We start from the raw sequence: 22,791 nt of genomic DNA, 5'->3' as shown, positions 1-22,791 counted from the left end.
ATACACCAAACCTGTATTTAATATTCATACACTAAACATGTATTTAATATTAATACACTAAACATGTATTTAATATTTATACACAAAACATGTATTTAATATTAATACACTAAATATGTATTTATTATATATCCACTAAACATGTATTTAATATTCATAAACTAAAAATTTATTTAATATTCATTCACTAAACTTGTATTTAATATTCATACACTAAACATGTATTTAATATTAATACAAAAACCTGTATTTAAGTTTAATAAACTAAACATATATTTAATATTAATACACTAAACATGTATTTAATTTTAATAAACTAAACATGTATTTAATATTAATACACTAAACCTGTAGTTATTATTCATACACTAAACATGTATTTAATATTAATACACTAAACCTGTATTTAATATTTATACACTAAACATGTATTTAATATTTATACACTAAACATGTATTTAATATTAATACAAAAACATGTATTTAATTTTAATAAACTAAACATGTATTTAATATTTATACACTAAACCTGTAGTTATTATTCATACACTAAACATGTATTTAATATTAATACACTAAACCTGTATTTAATATTTATACACTAAACATGTATTTAATATTTATACACTAAACATGTATTTAATATTTATACACTAAACATGTATTTAATATTTATACACTAAAGATGTATTTAATATTAATACAAAAACATGTATTTAATTTTAATACACTAAACATATATTTAATATTAATACACTAAACATGTATTTAACATTTATACACTAAACATGTTTTTAATATTAATACACTAAACATGTATTTAATATTAATACAAAAACATGTATTTAATTTTAATAAACTAAACATTTAATATTAATACACTAAACATGTATTTAATATTAATACACTAAACATGTATTTAATATTTATACACTAAACGTGTATTTAATATTTACACACTAAAAGTGTATTTATTTTTATATACTAAACATGTATTTAATATTAATAGACTAAACATGTAGTTATTATTCATACACTAAACATGTATTTAATATTAATACACTAAACATGTATTTAATATTAATACACTAAACATGTATTTAATATTTATACACTAAACATGTATTTAATATTAATACAAAAACATGTATTTAATTTTAATAAAGTAAACACATATTTAATATTAATACACTAAACCTGTATTTAATATTTCTACACTAAACATGTATTTAATATTAATACAAAAACATTTATTTAATTTTAATAAAGTAAACACATATTTAATATTCATACACCAAACATGTATTTAATATGCATACACTAAACATGTATTTAATATTCATACACTAAACATGTATTTAATATTAATACAAAAACATGTATTTAAGTTTAATAAACTAAACATATATTTAATATTAATACACTAAACATGTATTTAATATTTATACACAAACATGTATTTAATATTCATACACTAAACATGTATTTAATATTCATACACTAAACATGTATTTAATATTCATACACTAAACATGTATTTAATATTTATTCACTAAACATGTATTTAATATTAATACAAAAACATGTATTTAATTTTAATACACTAAACATATATTTAATATTAATACACTAAACATGTATTTAACATTTATACACTAAACATGTTTTTAATATTAATACACTAAACATGTATTTAATATTAATACAAAAACATGTATTTAATTTTAATACAAAAACATGTATTTAATTTTAATAAACTAAACATTTAATATTAATACACTAAACATGTATTTAATATTAATACACTAAACATGTATTTAATATTTATACACTAAATGTGTATTTAATATTTACACACTAAAAGTGTATTTAATATTTATATACTAAACATGTATTTAATATTAATAGACTAAACATGTAGTTATTATTCATACACTAAACATGTATTTAATATTAATACACTAAACATGTATTTAATATTTATACACTAAACATGTATTTAATATTAATACAAAAACATGTATTTAATTTTAATAAAGTAAACACATATTTAATATTAATACACTAAACCTGTATTTAATATTTATACACTAAACATGTATTTAATATTAATACAAAAACATTTATTTAATTTTAATAAAGTAAACACATATTTAATATTCATACACTAAACATGTATTTAATATTTTCACACTAAACTTATATTCAATATTCATACATTAAACATGTATTTAATATTCATAAACTAAACATGTAGTTATTATTCATACACTAAACATGTATTTAATATTAATACACTAAACATGTATTTAATATTTATACAATAAACATGTAGTTATTATTCATACACTAAACATGTATTTAATATTAATACACTAAACATGTATTTAATATTTATACACTAAACATGTATTTAATATTTATACACTAAACATGTATTTAATATTAATACAAAAACATGTATTTAATTTTAATAAACTAAATATAAATTTAATATTAATACAGTAAACATGTATTTAATATTCATAAACTAAACATGTATTTAATATTCATACACTAAACGTGTATTTAATATTCATACACTAAACATGTAGTTATTATTCATACACTAAACATGTATTTAATATTAATACACCAAACCTGTATTTAATATTCATACACTAAACATGTATTTAATATTAATACACTAAACATGTATTTAATATTTATACACAAAACATGTATTTAATATTAATACACTAAATATGTATTTATTATATATCCACTAAACATGTATTTAATATTCATAAACTAAAAATGTATTTAATATTCATACACTAAACTTGTATTTAATATTCATACACTAAACATGTATTTAATATTAATACAAAAACCTGTATTTAAGTTTAATAAACTAAACATATATTTAATATTAATACACTAAACATGTATTTAATTTTAATAAACTAAACATATATTTAATATTTATACACTAAACATATATTTAACATTTATACACTAAATATGTATTGAATATTCATACACTAAATATGTATTGAATATTCATACACTAAACATGTATTTAATATTCATAAACTAAACATGTATTTAATATTAATACACTAAACATGTATTTAATATTTATACACTAAACATGTATTTAATATTAATACAAAAACACATATTTAATTTTAATAAACTAAACATATATTTAATATTCATACACTAAACATGTATTTAACATTTATACACTTAACATGTATTTAATATTATTACACTAAACATGTATTTAATATTAATACACTAAGCATGTATTTAATATTAATACAAAAACATGTATTTAATTTTAATAAACTAAACATATATTTAATATTAATACACTAAACATGTATTTAATATTAATACAAAAACATGTATTTAATTTTAATAAACTAAACACATATTTAATATTAATACACTAAACATGTATTAAATATTCATACACTAAACATGTATTTAATATTCATTCAATTAACATGTAGTTATTATTCTTACACTTAATATGTATTTAATATTAATACAAAAACATGTATTTAATTTTAATAAACTAAACATATATTTAATATTAATACACTAAACATGTATTTAATATTGTTACACTAAACGTGTATTTACTATTTATACACTAAAAGTGTATTTAATATTAATACACTAAACATGTATTTAATATTAATACAAAAACATGTATTTAATTTTAATAAACTAAACATATATTTAATATTAATACACTAAACATGTATTTAATATTGTTACACTAAACGTGTATTTACTATTTATACACTAAAAGTGTATTTAATATTAATACACTAAACATGTATTTAATATTAATACAAAAACATGTATTTAATTTTAATAAACTAAACATATATTTAATATTAATACACTAAACATGTATGTAATATTAATACAAAAACATGCATTCAATTTTAATAAACTAAACACATATTTAATTTTAATAAACCAAACATATATTTAATATTAATACACTAAGCATGTATTTAATATTGTTACACTAAACGTGTATTTACTATTTATACACTAAAAGTGTATTTAATATTAATACACTAAACATGTATTTAATATTAATACACTAAACATGTATTTAATATTTAAACACTAAACATGTATTTAATATTCATACACTAAACATGTATTTAATATTAATACACTAAACATGTATTTAATATTTATACACTAAACATGTATTTAATATTAATACAAAACATGTATTTAATTTTAATAAACTAAATATATATTTAATATTAATACACTAAACATGTATTTAATATTCATAAACTAAACATGTATTTAACATTTTTACACTAAACATGTATTTAATATTAAAACACTAAACAAGCATTTAATATTTATACACTAAACATGTATTTAATATTAATACAAAAACATGTATTTAATTTTAATAAACTAAACATATATTTAATATTTATACACTAAACCTGTAGTTATTATTCATACACTAAACATGTATTTAATATTAATACACTAAACCTGTATTTAATATTTATACACTAAACATGTATTTAATATTCATACACTAAACATGTATTTAATATTTATACACTAAACATGTATTTAATATTTATACACTAAACATGTATTTAATATTAATACAAAAACATGTATTTAATTTTAATACACTAAACATATATTTAATATTAATACACTAAACATGTATTTAACATTTATACACTAAACATGTTTTTAATATTAATACACTAAACATGTATTTAATATTAATACAAAAACATGTATTTAATTTTAATAAACTAAACATTTAATATTAATACACTAAACATGTATTTAATATTAATACACTAAACATGTATTTAATATTTATACACTAAACGTGTATTTAATATTTACACACTAAAAGTGTATTTAATATTTATATACTAAACATGTATTTAATATTAATAGACTAAACATGTAGTTATTATTCATACACTAAACATGTATTTAATATTAATACACTAAACCTGTATTTAATATTTATACACTAAACATGTATTTAATATTAATACAAAAACATGTATTTAATTTTAATAAAGTAAACACATATTTAATATTAATAAACTAAACCTGTATTTAATATTTCTACACTAAACATGTATTTAATATTAATACAAAAACATTTATTTAATTTTAATAAAGTAAACACATATTTAATATTCATACACTAAACATGTATTTAATATGCATACACTAAACATGTATTTAATATTCATACACTAAACATGTATTTAATATTAATACAAAAACATGTATTTAAGTTTAATAAACTAAACATATATTTAATATTAATACACTAAACACGTATTTAATATTTATACACAAACATGTATTTAATATTCATACACTAAACATGTATTTAATATTCATACACTAAACATGTATTTAATATTTATACACTAAACATGTATTTAATATTAATACAAAAACATGTATTTAATTTTAATACACTAAACATATATTTAATATTAATACACTAAACATGTATTTAACATTTATACACTAAACATGTTTTTAATATTAATACACTAAACATGTATTTAATATTAATACAAAAACATGTATTTAATTTTAATACAAAAACATGTATTTTATTTTAATAAACTAAACATTTAATATTAATACACTAAACATGTATTTAATATTAATACACTAAACATGTATTTAATATTTATACACTAAACGTGTATTTAATATTTACACACTAAAAGTGTATTTAATATTTATATACTAAACATGTATTTAATATTAATAGACTAAACATGTAGTTATTATTCATACACTAAACATGTATTTAATATTAATACACTAAACATGTATTTAATATTTATACACTAAACATGTATTTAATATTAATACAAAAACATGTATTTAATTTTAATAAAGTAAACACATATTTAATATTAATACACTAAACCTGTATTTAATATTTATACACTAAACATGTATTTAATATTAATACAAAAACATTTATTTAATTTTAATAAAGTAAACAAATATTTAATATTCATACACTAAACATGTATTTAATATTTTCACACTAAACTTATATTCAATATTCATACATTAAACATGTATTTAATATTCATAAACTAAACATGTAGTTATTATTCATACACTAAACATGTATTTAATATTAATACACTAAACATGTATTTAATATTTATACAATAAACATGTAGTTATTATTCATACACTAAACATGTATTTAATATTTATACACTAAACATGTATTTAATATTTATACACTAAACATGTATTTAATATTAATACAAAAACATGTATTTAATTTTAATAAACTAAATATAAATTTAATATTAATACAGTAAACATGTATTTAATATTCATAAACTAAACATGTATTTAATATTTATACACTAAATGTGTATTTAATATTCATACACTAAACATGTAGTTATTATTCATACACTAAACATGTATTTAATATTAATACACTAAACCTGTATTTAATATTCATACACTAAACATGTATTTAATATTAATACACTAAACATGTATTTAATATTTATACACAAAACATGTATTTAATATTAATACACTAAATATGTATTTATTATATATCCACTAAACATGTATTTAATATTCATAAACTAAAAATGTATTTAATATTCATACACTAAACTTGTATTTAATATTCATACACTAAACATGTATTTAATATTAATACAAAAACCTGTATTTAAGTTTAATAAACTAAACATATATTTAATATTAATACACTAAACATGTATTTAATTTTAATAAACTAAACATATATTTAATATTTATACACTAAACATATATTTAACATTTATACACTAAATATGTATTGAATATTCATACACTAAATATGTATTGAATATTCATACACTAAACATGTATTTAATATTCATAAACTAAACATGTATTTAATATTAATACACTAAACATGTATTTAATATTTATACACTAAACATGTATTTAATATTAATACAAAAACACATATTTAATTTTAATAAACTAAACATATATTTAATATTCATACACTAAACATGTATTTAACATTTATACACTTAACATGTATTTAATATTATTACACTAAACATGTATTTAATATTAATACACTAAGCATGTATTTAATATTAATACAAAAACATGTATTTAATTTTAATAAACTAAAAATATATTTAATATTAATACACTAAACATGTATTTAATATTAATACAAAAACATGTATTTAATTTTAATAAACTAAACACATATTTAATATTAATACACGAAACATGTATTAAATATTCATACACTAAACATGTATTTAATATTCATTCAATAAACATGTAGTTATTATTCTTACACTTAATATGTATTTAATATTAATACAAAAACATGTATTTAATTTTAATAAACTAAACATATATTTAATATTAATACACTAAACATGTATTTAATATTGTTACACTAAACGTGTATTTACTATTTATACACTAAAAGTGTATTTAATATTAATACACTAAACATGTATTTAATATTAATACAAAAACATGTATTTAATTTTAATAAACTAAACATATATTTAATATTAATACACTAAACATGTATGTAATATTAATACAAAAACATGTATTCAATTTTAATAAACTAAACACATATTTGATTTTAATAAACTAAACATATATTTAATATTAATACACTAAGCATGTATTTAATATTGTTACACTAAACGTGTATTTACTATTTATACACTAAACGTGTATTTAATATTAATACACTAAACATGTATTTAATATTAATACACTAAACATGTATTTAATATTTAAACACTAAACATGTATTTAATATTCATACACTAAACATGTATTTAATATTAATACACTAAACATGTATTTAATATTTATACACTAAACATGTATTTAATATGAATACAAAACATGTATTTAATTTTAATAAACTAAATATATATTTAATATTAATACACTAAACATGTATTTAATATTCATAAACTAAACATGTATTTAACATTTTTACACTAAACATGTATTTAATATTAATACACTAAACAAGCATTTAATATTTATACACTAAACATGTATTTAATATTAATACAAAAACATGTATTTAATTTTAATAAACTAAACATATATTTAATATTTATACACTAAACCTGTAGTTATTATTCATACACTAAACATGTATTTAATATTAATACACTAAACCTGTATTTAATATTTATACACTAAACATGTATTTAATATAAATACAAAAACATTTATTTAATTTTAATAAAGTAAACACATATTTAATATTAATACACTAAACATGTATTTAATATTCATACACTAAACATGTATTTAATATTCATACACTAAACATGTATTTAATATTAATACACTAAATATTTATTTATTATTTATCCACTAAACATGTATTTAATATTCATAAACTAAACATGTATTTAATATTCATACACTAAATGTGTATTTAATATTCATACACTAAACATGTATTTAATATTAATACACTAAATATTTATTTATTATTTATCCACTAAACATGTATTTAATATTCATAAACTAAACATGTATTTAATATTTATACACAAACATGTATTTAATATTCATACACTAAACATGTATTTAATATTCATACACTAAACATGTATTTAATATTCATACACTAAACATGTATTTAATATTTATACACTAAACATGTATTTAATATTAATACAAAAACATGTATTTAATTTTAATACACTAAACATATATTTAATATTAATACACTAAACATGTATTTAACATTTATACACTAAACATGTTTTTAATATTAATACACTAAACATGTATTTAATATTAATAAAATAAACATGTATTTAATATTTATACACTAAACGTGTATTTAATATTTATACACTAAAAGTGTATTTAATATTTATATACTAAACATGTATTTAATATTAATAGACTAAACATGTAGTTATTATTCATACACTAAACATGTATTTAATATTAATACACTAAACATGTATTTAATATTTATACACTAAACATGTATTTAATATTAATACAAAAACATGTATTTAATTTTAATAAAGTAAACACATATTTAATATTAATACACTAAACCTGTATTTAATATTTATACACTAAACATGTATTTAATATTAATACAAAAACATTTATTTAATTTTAATAAAGTAAACACATATTTAATATTCATACACTAAACATGTATTTAATATGCATACACTAAACATGTATTTAATATTCATACACTAAACATGTATTTAATATTCATACACTAAACATGTATTTAATATTTTCACACTAAACTTATATTCAATATTCATACATTAAACATGTATTTAATATTCATAAACTAAACATGTAGTTATTATTCATACACTAAACATGTATTTAATATTAATACACTAAACATGTATTTAATATTTATACAATAAACATGTAGTTATTATTCATACACTAAACATATATTTAATATTAATCCACTAAACATGTATTTAATATTTATACACTAAACATGTATCTAATATTTATACACTAAACATGTATTTAATATTAATACAAAAACATGTATTTAATTTTAATAAACTAAATATAAATTTAATATTAATACAGTAAACATGTATTTAATATTCATAAACTAAACATGTATTTAATATTCATACACTAAACATGTATTTAATATTCATACACTAAACATGTAGTTATTATTCATACACTAAACATGTATTTAATATTAATAAACTAAACCTGTATTTAATATTCATACACTAAACATGTATTTAATATTAATACACTAAACATGTATTTAATATTCATACACTAAACATGTATTTAATATTAATACACTAAACATGTATTTAATATTTATACACTAAACATGTATTTAATATTAATACAAAAACATGTATTTAATTTTAATAAACTAAACATATATTTAATATTTATACACTAAACATATATTTAACATTTATACACTAAACATGAATTTAATATTCATACACTAAACATTTAGTTATTATTTATACACTAAACATGTATTTAATATTAATACACTAAACATGTATTTAATATTCATACACTAAGCATGTATTTAATATTCATACATTAAACATGTATTTAATATTCATACACTAAACATGTATTTAATATTCATACATTAAACATGTATTTAATATTCATACATTAAACATGTATTAAATATTTATACACTAAACATGTATTTAATATTCATTCAATAAACATGTAGTTATTATTCTTACACTTAATATGTATTTAATATTAATACAAAAACATGTATTTAATTTTAATAAACTATACATATATTTAATATTAATACACTAAACATGTATCTAATATTGTTACACTAAACGTGTATTTACTATTAAAACACTAAACGTGTATTTATAATTAATACACTAAACATGTATTTAATATTTGTACACTAAACATGTATTTAATATTAATACACTAAACATGTATTCAATATTTATACACTAAACATGTATTTAATATTCATACACTAAACATGTATTTAATATTAATACACTAAACATGTATTTAATATTTATACACTAAACATGTATTTAATATTAATACAAAACATGTATTTAATTTTAATAAACTGAATATATATTTAATATTAATAAACTAAACATGTATTTAATATTCATAAACTAAACATGTATTTAACATTCATATACTAATCATATATTTAATATTCATTTAGTAAACATGTATCCTCTAAATAAGGCACACTTGGAAATAATGAATTTCTTTATGTGTGCAGTTGCGACAGGAGGCCACAGGAGGGCGCACGTTCCCTCTTAATATGCCCGGTCCTTTCCGTCTCTCTCTCTCTCCTTTTCCTTTTTTTTGGTTTCTTTTATTTTTTTTCTACATAAGTTTGGTTTCTCATACACTTATATTTATACACTAAACATGTATTTAATATTAATACAATAAACATGTATTTAATATTTATACACTAAACATGTATTTAATATTAATACAAAAACATGTATTTAATTTTAATACACTAAACATATATTTAATATTAATACACTAAACATGTATTCAACATTCATACACTAAACATGTATTTAACATTCATACACTAAACATGTTTTTAATATTAATACACTAAACATGTATTTAATATTAATACAAAAACATGTATTTAATTTTAATAAACCAAACATTTAATATTAATACACTAAACATGTATTTAATATTCATACACTAAACATGTAGTTATTATTCATACACTAAACATGTATTTAATATTAATACACTAAACCTGTATTTAATATTTATACACTAAACATGTATTTAATATTAATACACTAAACATGTATTTAATATCTATACACTAAACATGTATTTAATATTAATACACTAAATATGTATTTATTATATATCCACTAAACATGTATTTAATATTCATAAACTAAACATGTATTTAATATTCATACACTAAACGTGTATTTAACATTCATACACTAAACATGTATTTAATATTAATACAAAAACATGTATTTAAGTTTAATAAACTAAACATATATTTAATATTAATACACTAAACATGTATTTAATATGTATACAGTAAACATGTATTGAATATTCATACACTAAACATGTATTTAATATTTATACACTAAACATGTATTTAATATTAGTACAAAAAAATGTATTTAATTTTAATAAACTAAACATGTATTTAATATTCATACACTAAACATATATTTAATATTAATACACTAAAAATGTATTTAATATTGTTACACTAAACGTGTATTTACTATTTATACACTAAAAGTGTAATTAATATTAATACACTAAACATGTATTTAATATTAATACAAAAACATGTATTTAATTTTAATAAACTAAACATATATTTAATATTAATACACTAAACATGTATGTAATATTAATAAAAAAACATGTATTTAATTTTAATAAACTAAACACATATTTAATATTAATACACTAAACATGTATTAAATATTCATTCAATAAACATGTAGTTATTATTCTTACACTTAATATGTATTTAATATTAATACAAAAACATATATTTAATTTTAATAAACTAAACATATATTTAATATTATACACTAAGCATGTATTTAATATTGTTACACTAAACGTGTATTTACTATTTATACACTAAAAGTGTATTTAATATTAATACACTAAACATGTATTTAATATTTATACACTAAACATGTATTTAATATTTATACACTAAACATGTATTTAATATTAATACACTAAATATTTATTTATTATTTATCCACTAAACATATATTTAATATTCATAAACTAAACATGTATTTAATATTCATACACTAAATGTGTATTTAATATTCATACACTAAACATGTATTTAATATTAATACAAAAACATGTATTTAAGTTTAATAAACTAAACATATATTTAATATTAATACACTAAACATGTATTTAATATTTATACACAAACATATATTTAATATTAATACACTAAACATGTTTTTAATATTAATACACTAAACATGTATTTAATATTAATACAAAAACATGTATTTAATTTTAATAAACTAAACATTTAATATTAATACACTAAACATGTATTTAATATTGATACACTAAACATGTATTTAATATTCATACACTAAACATGTATTTAATATTCATACACTAAACATGTATTTAATATTTTCACACTAAACTTATATTCAATATTCATACATTAAACATGTATTTAATATTCATAAACTAAACATGTAGTTATTATTCATACACTAAACATGTATTTAATATTAATACACTAAACATGTATTTAATATTTATACAATAAACATGTAGTTATTATTCATACACTAAACATATATTTAATATTAATCCACTAAACATGTATTTAATATTTATACACTAAACATGTATCTAATATTTATACACTAAACATGTATTTAATATTAATACAAAAACATGTATTTAATTTTAATAAACTAAATATAAATTTAATATTAATACAGTAAACATGTATTTAATATTCATAAACTAAACATGTATTTAATATTCATACACTAAACATGTATTTAATATTCATACACTAAACATGTAGTTATTATTCATACACTAAACATGTATTTAATATTAATAAACTAAACCTGTATTTAATATTCATACACTAAACATGTATTTAATATTAATACACTAAACATGTATTTAATATTCATACACTAAACATGTATTTAATATTAATACACTAAACATGTATTTAATATTTATACACTAAACATGTATTTAATATTAATACAAAAACATGTATTTAATTTTAATAAACTAAACATATATTTAATATTTATACACTAAACATATATTTAACATTTATACACTAAACATGAATTTAATATTCATACACTAAACATTTAGTTATTATTTATACACTAAACATGTATTTAATATTAATACACTAAACATGTATTTAATATTCATACACTAAGCATGTATTTAATATTCATACATTAAACATGTATTCAATATTCATACACTAAACATGTATTTAATATTCATACATTAAACATGTATTTAATATTCATACATTAAACATGTATTAAATATTTATACACTAAACATGTATTTAATATTCATTCAATAAACATGTAGTTATTATTCTTACACTTAATATGTATTTAATATTAATACAAAAACATGTATTTAATTTTAATAAACTAAACATATATTTAATATTAATACACTAAACATGTATCTAATATTGTTACACTAAACGTGTATTTACTATTAAAACACTAAACGTGTATTTATAATTAATACACTAAACATGTATTTAATATTTGTACACTAAACATGTATTTAATATTAATACACTAAACATGTATTCAATATTTATACACTAAACATGTATTTAATATTCATACACTAAACATGTATTTAATATTAATACACTAAACATGTATTTAATATTTATACACTAAACATGTATTTAATATTAATACAAAACATGTATTTAATTTTAATAAACTAAATATATATTTAATATTAATAAACTAAACATGTATTTAATATTCATAAACTAAACATGTATTTAACATTCATATACTAATCATATATTTAATATTCATTTAGTAAACATGTATTTATTATCCTCTAAATAAGGCACACTTGGAAATAATGAATTTCTTTATGTGTGCGGTTGCGACAGGAGGCCACAGGAGGGCGCACGTTCCCTCTTAATATGCCCGGTCCTTTCCGTCTCTCTCTCTCTCTTTTTCCTTTTTTTTGGTTTCTTTTATTTTTTTTCTACATAAGTTTGGTTTCTCATACACTTATATTTATACACTAAACATGTATTTAATATTAATACAATAAACATGTATTTAATATTTATACACTAAACATGTATTTAATATTAATACAAAAACATGTATTTAATTTTAATACACTAAACATATATTTAATATTAATACACTAAACATGTATTCAACATTCATACACTAAACATGTATTTAACATTCATACACTAAACATGTTTTTAATATTAATACACTAAACATGTATTTAATATTAATACAAAAACATGTATTTAATTTTAATAAACCAAACATTTAATATTAATACACTAAACATGTATTTAATATTCATACACTAAACAAGTAGTTATTATTCATACACTAAACATGTATTTAATATTAATACACTAAACCTGTATTTAATATTTATACACTAAACATGTATTTAATATTAATACACTAAACATGTATTTAATATCTATACACTAAACATGTATTTAATATTAATACACTAAATATGTATTTATTATATATCCACTAAACATGTATTTAATATTCATAAACTAAACATGTATTTAATATTCATACACTAAACGTGTATTTAATATTCATACACTAAACATGTATTTAATATTAATACAAAAACATGTATTTAAGTTTAATAAACTAAACATATATTTAATATTCATACACTAAACATGTATTTAATATGTATACAGTAAACATGTATTGAATATTCATACACTAAACATGTATTTAATATTTATACACTAAACATGTATTTAATATTAGTACAAAAAAATGTATTTAATTTTAATAAACTAAACATGTATTTAATATTCATACACTAAACATATATTTAATATTAATACACTAAAAATGTATTTAATATTGTTACACTAAACGTGTATTTACTATTTATACACTAAAAGTGTAATTAATATTAATACACTAAACATGTATTTAATATTAATACAAAAACATGTATTTAATTTTAATAAACTAAACATATATTTAATATTAATACACTAAACATGTATGTAATATTAATAAAAAAACATGTATTTAATTTTAATAAACTAAACACATATTTAATATTAATACACTAAACATGTATTAAATATTCATACACTAAACATGTATTTAATATTCATTCAATAAACATGTAGTTATTATTCTTACACTTAATATGTATTTAATATTAATACAAAAACATATATTTAATTTTAATAAACTAAACATATATTTAATATTATACACTAAGCATGTATTTAATATTGTTACACTAAACGTGTATTTACTATTTATACACTAAAAGTGTATTTAATATTAATACACTAAACATGTATTTAATATTTATACACTAAACATGTATTTAATATTTATACACTAAACATGTATTTAATATTAATACACTAAATATTTATTTATTATTTATCCACTAAACATATATTTAATATTCATAAACTAAACATGTATTTAATATTCATACACTAAATGTGTATTTAATATTCATACACTAAACATGTATTTAATATTAATACAAAAACATGTATTTAAGTTTAATAAACTAAACATATATTTAATATTAATACACTAAACATGTATTTAATATTTATACACAAACATATATTTAATATTAATACACTAAACATGTTTTTAATATTAATACACTAAACATGTATTTAATATTAATACAAAAACATGTATTTAATTTTAATAAACTAAACATTTAATATTAATACACTAAACATGTATTTAATATTGATACACTAAACATGTATTTAATATTAATACACTAAACATGTATTTAATATTTATACACTAAACGTGTATTTAATATTTATATACTAAACATGTATTTAATATTAATACACTAAACATGTAGTTATTATTCATACACTAAACATGTATTTAATATTTATACACGAAACATGTATTTAATATTAATACAAAAACATGTATTTAATTTTAATAAACTCAATATATATTTAATATTAATACACTAAACATGTATTTAATATTAATACACTAAACATGTATTTAATAATTATACACTAAAATGGAATTTAATAATAGACTAAACATGTATTTAATATTTTCACACTAAACTTGTATTTAATATTCATACACTAAACATGTATTTAATATTAATACACTAAACATGTATTTAATAATTATACACTAAACATGTAGTTATTATTCATACACTAAACATGTATTTAATATTTATACACTAAACATGTATTTAATATTAATACAAAAACATGTATTTAATATTTAAACACTAAACATGTATTTAATATTAATACAAAAACATGTATTTAATTTTAATACACTAAACATATATTTAATATTAATACACTAAACATGTATTTAACATTCATACACTAAACATGTATTTAACATTTATATACGAAACATGTTTTTAATATTAATACACTAAACATGTATTTAATATTAATACAAAAACATGTATTTAATTTTAATAAACTAAACATTTAATATTAATACACTAAACATGTATTTAATATTAATACACTAAACATGTATTTAATATTTATACACTAAACGTGTATTTAATATTTATACACTAAAAGTGTATTTAATATTTTTATACTAAACATGTATTTAATATTAATACACTAAACCTGTATTTAATATTCATACACTAAACATGTATTTAATATTAATACACTAAACATGTATTTAATATTAATACACTAAATATGTATTTATTATATATCCACTAAACATTTATTTAATATTCATAAACTAAACATGTATTTAATATTCATACACTAAACGTGTATTTAATATTCATACACTAAACATGTATTTAATATTAATACAAAAACCTGTAGTTAAGTTTAATAAACTAAAGATATATTTAATATTAATACACTAAACATGTATTTAATATTAATACACTAAATATGTATTTATTATATATCCACTAAACATGTATTGAATATTCATACACTAAACATGTATTTAATATGCATACACTAAACATGTATTTAATATTCATACACTAAACATGTATTTAATATTCATACACTAAACATGTATTTAATATTAATACACTCAACATGTATTTAATATTTCTACCATAAACATGTATTTAATATTAATACAAAAACATGTATTTAATTTTAATAAACTAAACATATATTTAATATTTGTACACTAAACATATATTTAACATTTATACACTAAACATGAATTTAATATTCATACACTAAACATTTAGTTATTATTTATACACTAAACTTGTATTTAATATTAATACACTAAACATGTATTTAATATTAATACACTAAACATGTATTTAATATTTATACACTAATCATGTATTTAATATTAATACTCTAATCATGTATTTAATATTCATACACTAAATATGTATTTAATATTTATACACTAAATATGTATTTAATATTTATACACGAAGCATGTATTTAATATTTATACACTAAACATGTATTTAATATTCATACATTAAACTAGTATTTAATATTCATACACTAAACATGTATTTAATATTCATACATTAAACATGTATTTAATATTTATACACTAAACATGTATTTAATATTCATACACTAAACATGTATTTAATATTAATACACTGAACATGTATTTAATAATCATATACTAAACATGTATTTAATATTTATACAAAAACATGTATTTAATTTTAATAAACTAAACATATATTTAATATTAATACACTAAACATGTATTTAATATTTATACACTAAACATGTATTTAATATTCATACACTAAACATGTAGTTATTATTTATACACTAAACATGTATTTAATATTAATACAGTAAACATGTATTTAATATTAATACACTAAACATGTATTTAATATTAATACAAAAACATGTATTTAATTTTAATAAACTAAATATATATTTAATATTAATCCACTAAACATGTATTTAATATTAATACACTAAACATGTATTTAATATTTATACAGTAAACATGTATTGAATATTCATACACTAAACATGTATTTAATATTCGTACACTAAACATGTATTTAATATTCAGACACTAAACATGTGTTTAATATTAATACACTAAACATGTGTTTAATATTAATACACTAAACATGTATTTAATATTTATACACTAAACATGTATTTAATATTAATACAAAAACATGTATTTAATTTTAATAAACTAAACATATATTTAATATTATTACACTAAACATGTATTTAATATCTATACACTGAACAATTATTTAATATTCATACGCTAAACATTTAGTTATTATTTATACACTAAACATGTATTTAATATTAATACACTAAACATGTATTTAATATTAATACACTAAACATGAATTTAATATTCATACATTAAACATGTATTTAATATTCATACACTAAACATGTATTTAATATTCGTACACGAAACATGTATTTAATATTTATACACTAAACATTTATTTAATATTCATACATTAAACATGTATTTAATATTCATACACTAAACATGTATTTAATATTTATACACTAAACATGTATTTAATATTCATACACTAAACATGTATTTAATATTTATACACTGAACGTGTATTTAATATTAATACACTAAACATGTATTTAATATTCATACACTAAACATGTATTTAATATTCATACACTAAACATGTATTTAATATTCATACACTGAACGTGTATTTAATATTAATACACTAAACATGTATTTAATATTCATACACTAAACATGCATTTAATATTCATACACTAAACATGTATTTAATACACTAAACATGTATTTAATATTCATACACTAAACATGTATTTAATATTCATACACTGAACGTGTATTTAATATTAATACACTAATCATGTATTTAATATTCATACACTAAACGTGTATTTAATATTCATACACTAAACATGTATTTAATATTCATACACTAAACATATATTTAATATTCATACACTAAACATGTATTTAATATCCATACACTAAACATGTATGTAATACACTAAACATGTATTTAATATTAATACACTAAACATGTATTTAATATTCATACACTAAACATGTATTTAATATTCATACACTAAACATGTATGTAATACACTAAACATGTATTTAATATTAATACACTAAACATGTATTTAATATTCATACACTAAACATGTATTTAATATTCATGCACTAAACATGTATTTAATATCCATACACTAAACATGTATTTAATAATAATACACTAAACATGTATTTAATATTTATACACTAAACATTTATTTAATATTTATACACTAAACATGGGGCTTCACGGTGGCAGAGGGGTTAGTGCGTCTGCCTCACAATACGAAGGTCCTGCAGTCCTGGGTTCAAATCCAGGCTCAAGATCTTTCTGTGTGGAGTTTGCATGTTTTCCCCGTGAATGCGTGGGTTCCCTCCGGGTACTCCGGCTTCCTCCCACTTCCAAAGACATGCACCTGGGGATAGGTTGATTGGCAACACTAAATGGTCCCTAGTGTGTGAATGTGAGTGTGAATGTTGTCTGTCTATCTGTGTTGGCCCTGCGATGAGGTGGCGACTTGTCCAGGGTGTACCCCGCCTTCTGCCCGATTGTAGCTGAGATAGGCGCCAGCGCCCCCCGCGACCCCGAAAGGGAATAAGCGGTAGAAAATGGATGGATGGACACTAAACATGTATTTAATATTAATACACTAAACATGTATTTAATATCCATACACTAAACATGTATTTAATATTCATACACTAAACATGTATTTAATATTAATACACTAAACATGTATTTAATATTCATACACCAAACATGTATTTAATATTTATACACTAAACATGTATTAAAAGCCACTACTAGCGACCACACAGTCTGATAGTTTATATATCAATGATGAAATATTAACATTGCAACACATGACAATATGGCCTTTTTAGTTGACTAAATTACAATTTTAAATTTCCCGGGAGTTTGGTCTTGAAAAGGTGGTGTAATGATGACGTGTACGCGTGACGTCACGGACTGTTAGGAAATATTAGCCCTGCGCACACACACAGCTAAAAGTCATCTGCTTTAACGGCCTAATTACACAGTATTTTGGACATCTGTGTTGCTGAATCTTTTGCAATTTGTTCAATTAATATTGGAGAAGTCAGAGTAGAAAGACGGAGTTGGGAAGCTTTAGCCTTTAGCCACACAAACATATGGTGATTCTTTGTTTAAAATTCACGGAGGTGAAACTTTACTATGGATGAGAGCGCAGTCAAGCGAACTTGAATCACGACGGAATGTCAACCAGCAGGTTTCGGTGGGAAAATTGTGGTAAAAAGTCAGTTCTTACCGGAGAAAAGCTGAGATTGTGCCGTCCATGAAGCTGCCGTCGACTTCCCTGAGACATGGCGTCAACACACCTGGAGCGGTAAAGTCCTATACTATTACTGCTACTGCTTGCCGAATATAAATGAAGCTAGTTCAGACGTGTGCAGCCGGCTAATAATTGATGTCCAAAATTGTGTCCATGTTTAACAAAAATATTTAATTTCATAAAGTCACATTTATATAACACACTTTGTACAAAAACAGAAAATACACGGGAGCAAACAAATACCAGCCTGGCAAAGTCAAAAACTGTTGCACCTCTACTCAGCAACACCTGAGCAAGATCCTGACTCCTCCCTAAATAGCCAGGTACTTGGCCTTGGAGCCAACCCCTTTAGTGACGTCATCAACTTGACAGACAGAAAGTGTATTTGGCTCTAACAACACCCGTGGACGTACACCTCCGACTATCAGGTACTATTAAACTCTCTAAAACACTAGCAACACAATAGAAAGATAAGGGATTGGAATCCGTCCCAATGCAATCGCGTTTTTGTTTTTTTTTACTTTTTTTTTTATTTTTTTATTTTTTTTTAGTCTGTCGCTATCAATATCCTCAAACAGGAATCTTTCATCCTCGCTCAAATTAATGGGGAAATTGTCGTTTTCTCGGTCCGAATAGCTGTTTTTGTTGGAGGCGCCCATTCAAAACAATGTGAATGTGTGAGGAGACATCAACTTGTGACATCATCGTCTGCCACTTCCTGTACAGGCAGGGCTTTTCTCCAGTTGTCAACTTTATCCTCGATGTTCTCTACTAAATCCTTTCATCAACATGTGACATCATCGTCTGCGACTTCCTGTACAGGCAGGGCTTTTTCAGGAAGTACCAAAAGTTGCACACTTTATCCTCGATGTTCTCTACTAAATCCTTTCATCAACATGTGACGTCATCGTCTGCGACTTCCTGTACAGGCAGGGCTTTTCTCCAGTTGTAAACTTTATCATCGATGTTCTCTACTAAATCCTTTCAGCAGAAATATGGCAATATCGCGAAATGGTCAAGTATGACACATAGAATGGACCTGCTATCCCCCTTTAAATAAGAACATCTCATTTCAGTAGGCCTTTAATACTGATACACTAAACATGTATTTAATATTCATACACTAAACATGTATTTAATATTCATACACTAAACATGTATTTAATATTCATACACTAAACATGTATTTAATATTTATACACTAAACATGTATTTAATAATCATATACTAAAACATATTTAATTATATACTAATCATATATTTAATATTCATACATTGAACATGTATTTAATATGTATACACTAAACATTTAGTTATTATTTATACACTAAACATGTATTTAATATTAATACACTAAACATGTATTTAATAATCATACACTAAACATATCTTTATTTATATACTAATCATATATTCAATAATCATACAGTTGTTGAGTTGAGTTGTTTGATTTTTATTTTGAACCTGCATGCATACAACATGATACATCACACATGCATGCATACAACATGATACATCACACATGCATGCATACAACATGATACATCACACATGCATGCATACAACATGATACATCACACATGCATGCATACAACATGATACATCACACATGCATGCATACAACATGATACATCACACATGCATGCATACAACATGATACATCACACATACAACATGATACATCACACATACAACATGATACATCACACATGCATGCATACAACATGATACATCACACATGCATGCATACAACATGATACTTCACACATGCATGCATACAACATGATACATCACACATGCATGCATACAACATGATACATCACACATGCATGCATACAACATGATACATCACACATGCATGCATACAACATGATACATCACACATGCATGCATACAACATGATACATCACACATGCATGCATACAACATGATACATCACACGTGCACGTATACAATATGATACATCACACATGCACGCATACAACATGATAAATCACACATGCATGCATACAACATGATACATCACACATGCATGCATACAACATGATACATCACACATGCATGTA

At 19.4% G+C, this 22,791-nt stretch overlaps 1 long non-coding RNA gene across 1 annotated transcript in view; it reads right to left on the bottom strand.

The window, feature by feature from the left end:
• The window catches only part of LOC133546568 (uncharacterized), a 44,756-nt gene extending 23,570 nt beyond the window's left edge, over positions 1–21,186 (bottom strand). Inside the window, exon 1 of the long non-coding RNA XR_009805239.1 lies at positions 20,702–21,186. This is a non-coding gene — a long non-coding RNA (uncharacterized LOC133546568). The remainder of the gene's footprint in view (positions 1–20,701) is intronic.
• Between the last annotated feature and the right edge of the window lie 1,605 nt (positions 21,187–22,791).

This window comes from Nerophis ophidion, unplaced genomic scaffold (genome assembly GCF_033978795.1).
Source record: "Nerophis ophidion isolate RoL-2023_Sa unplaced genomic scaffold, RoL_Noph_v1.0 HiC_scaffold_32, whole genome shotgun sequence".
Lineage (NCBI taxonomy): Eukaryota > Metazoa > Chordata > Actinopteri > Syngnathiformes > Syngnathidae > Nerophis > Nerophis ophidion.
Note: the sequence above shows the minus strand (reverse complement) of the source record. Positions and strands in the feature narration are given on the sequence as shown.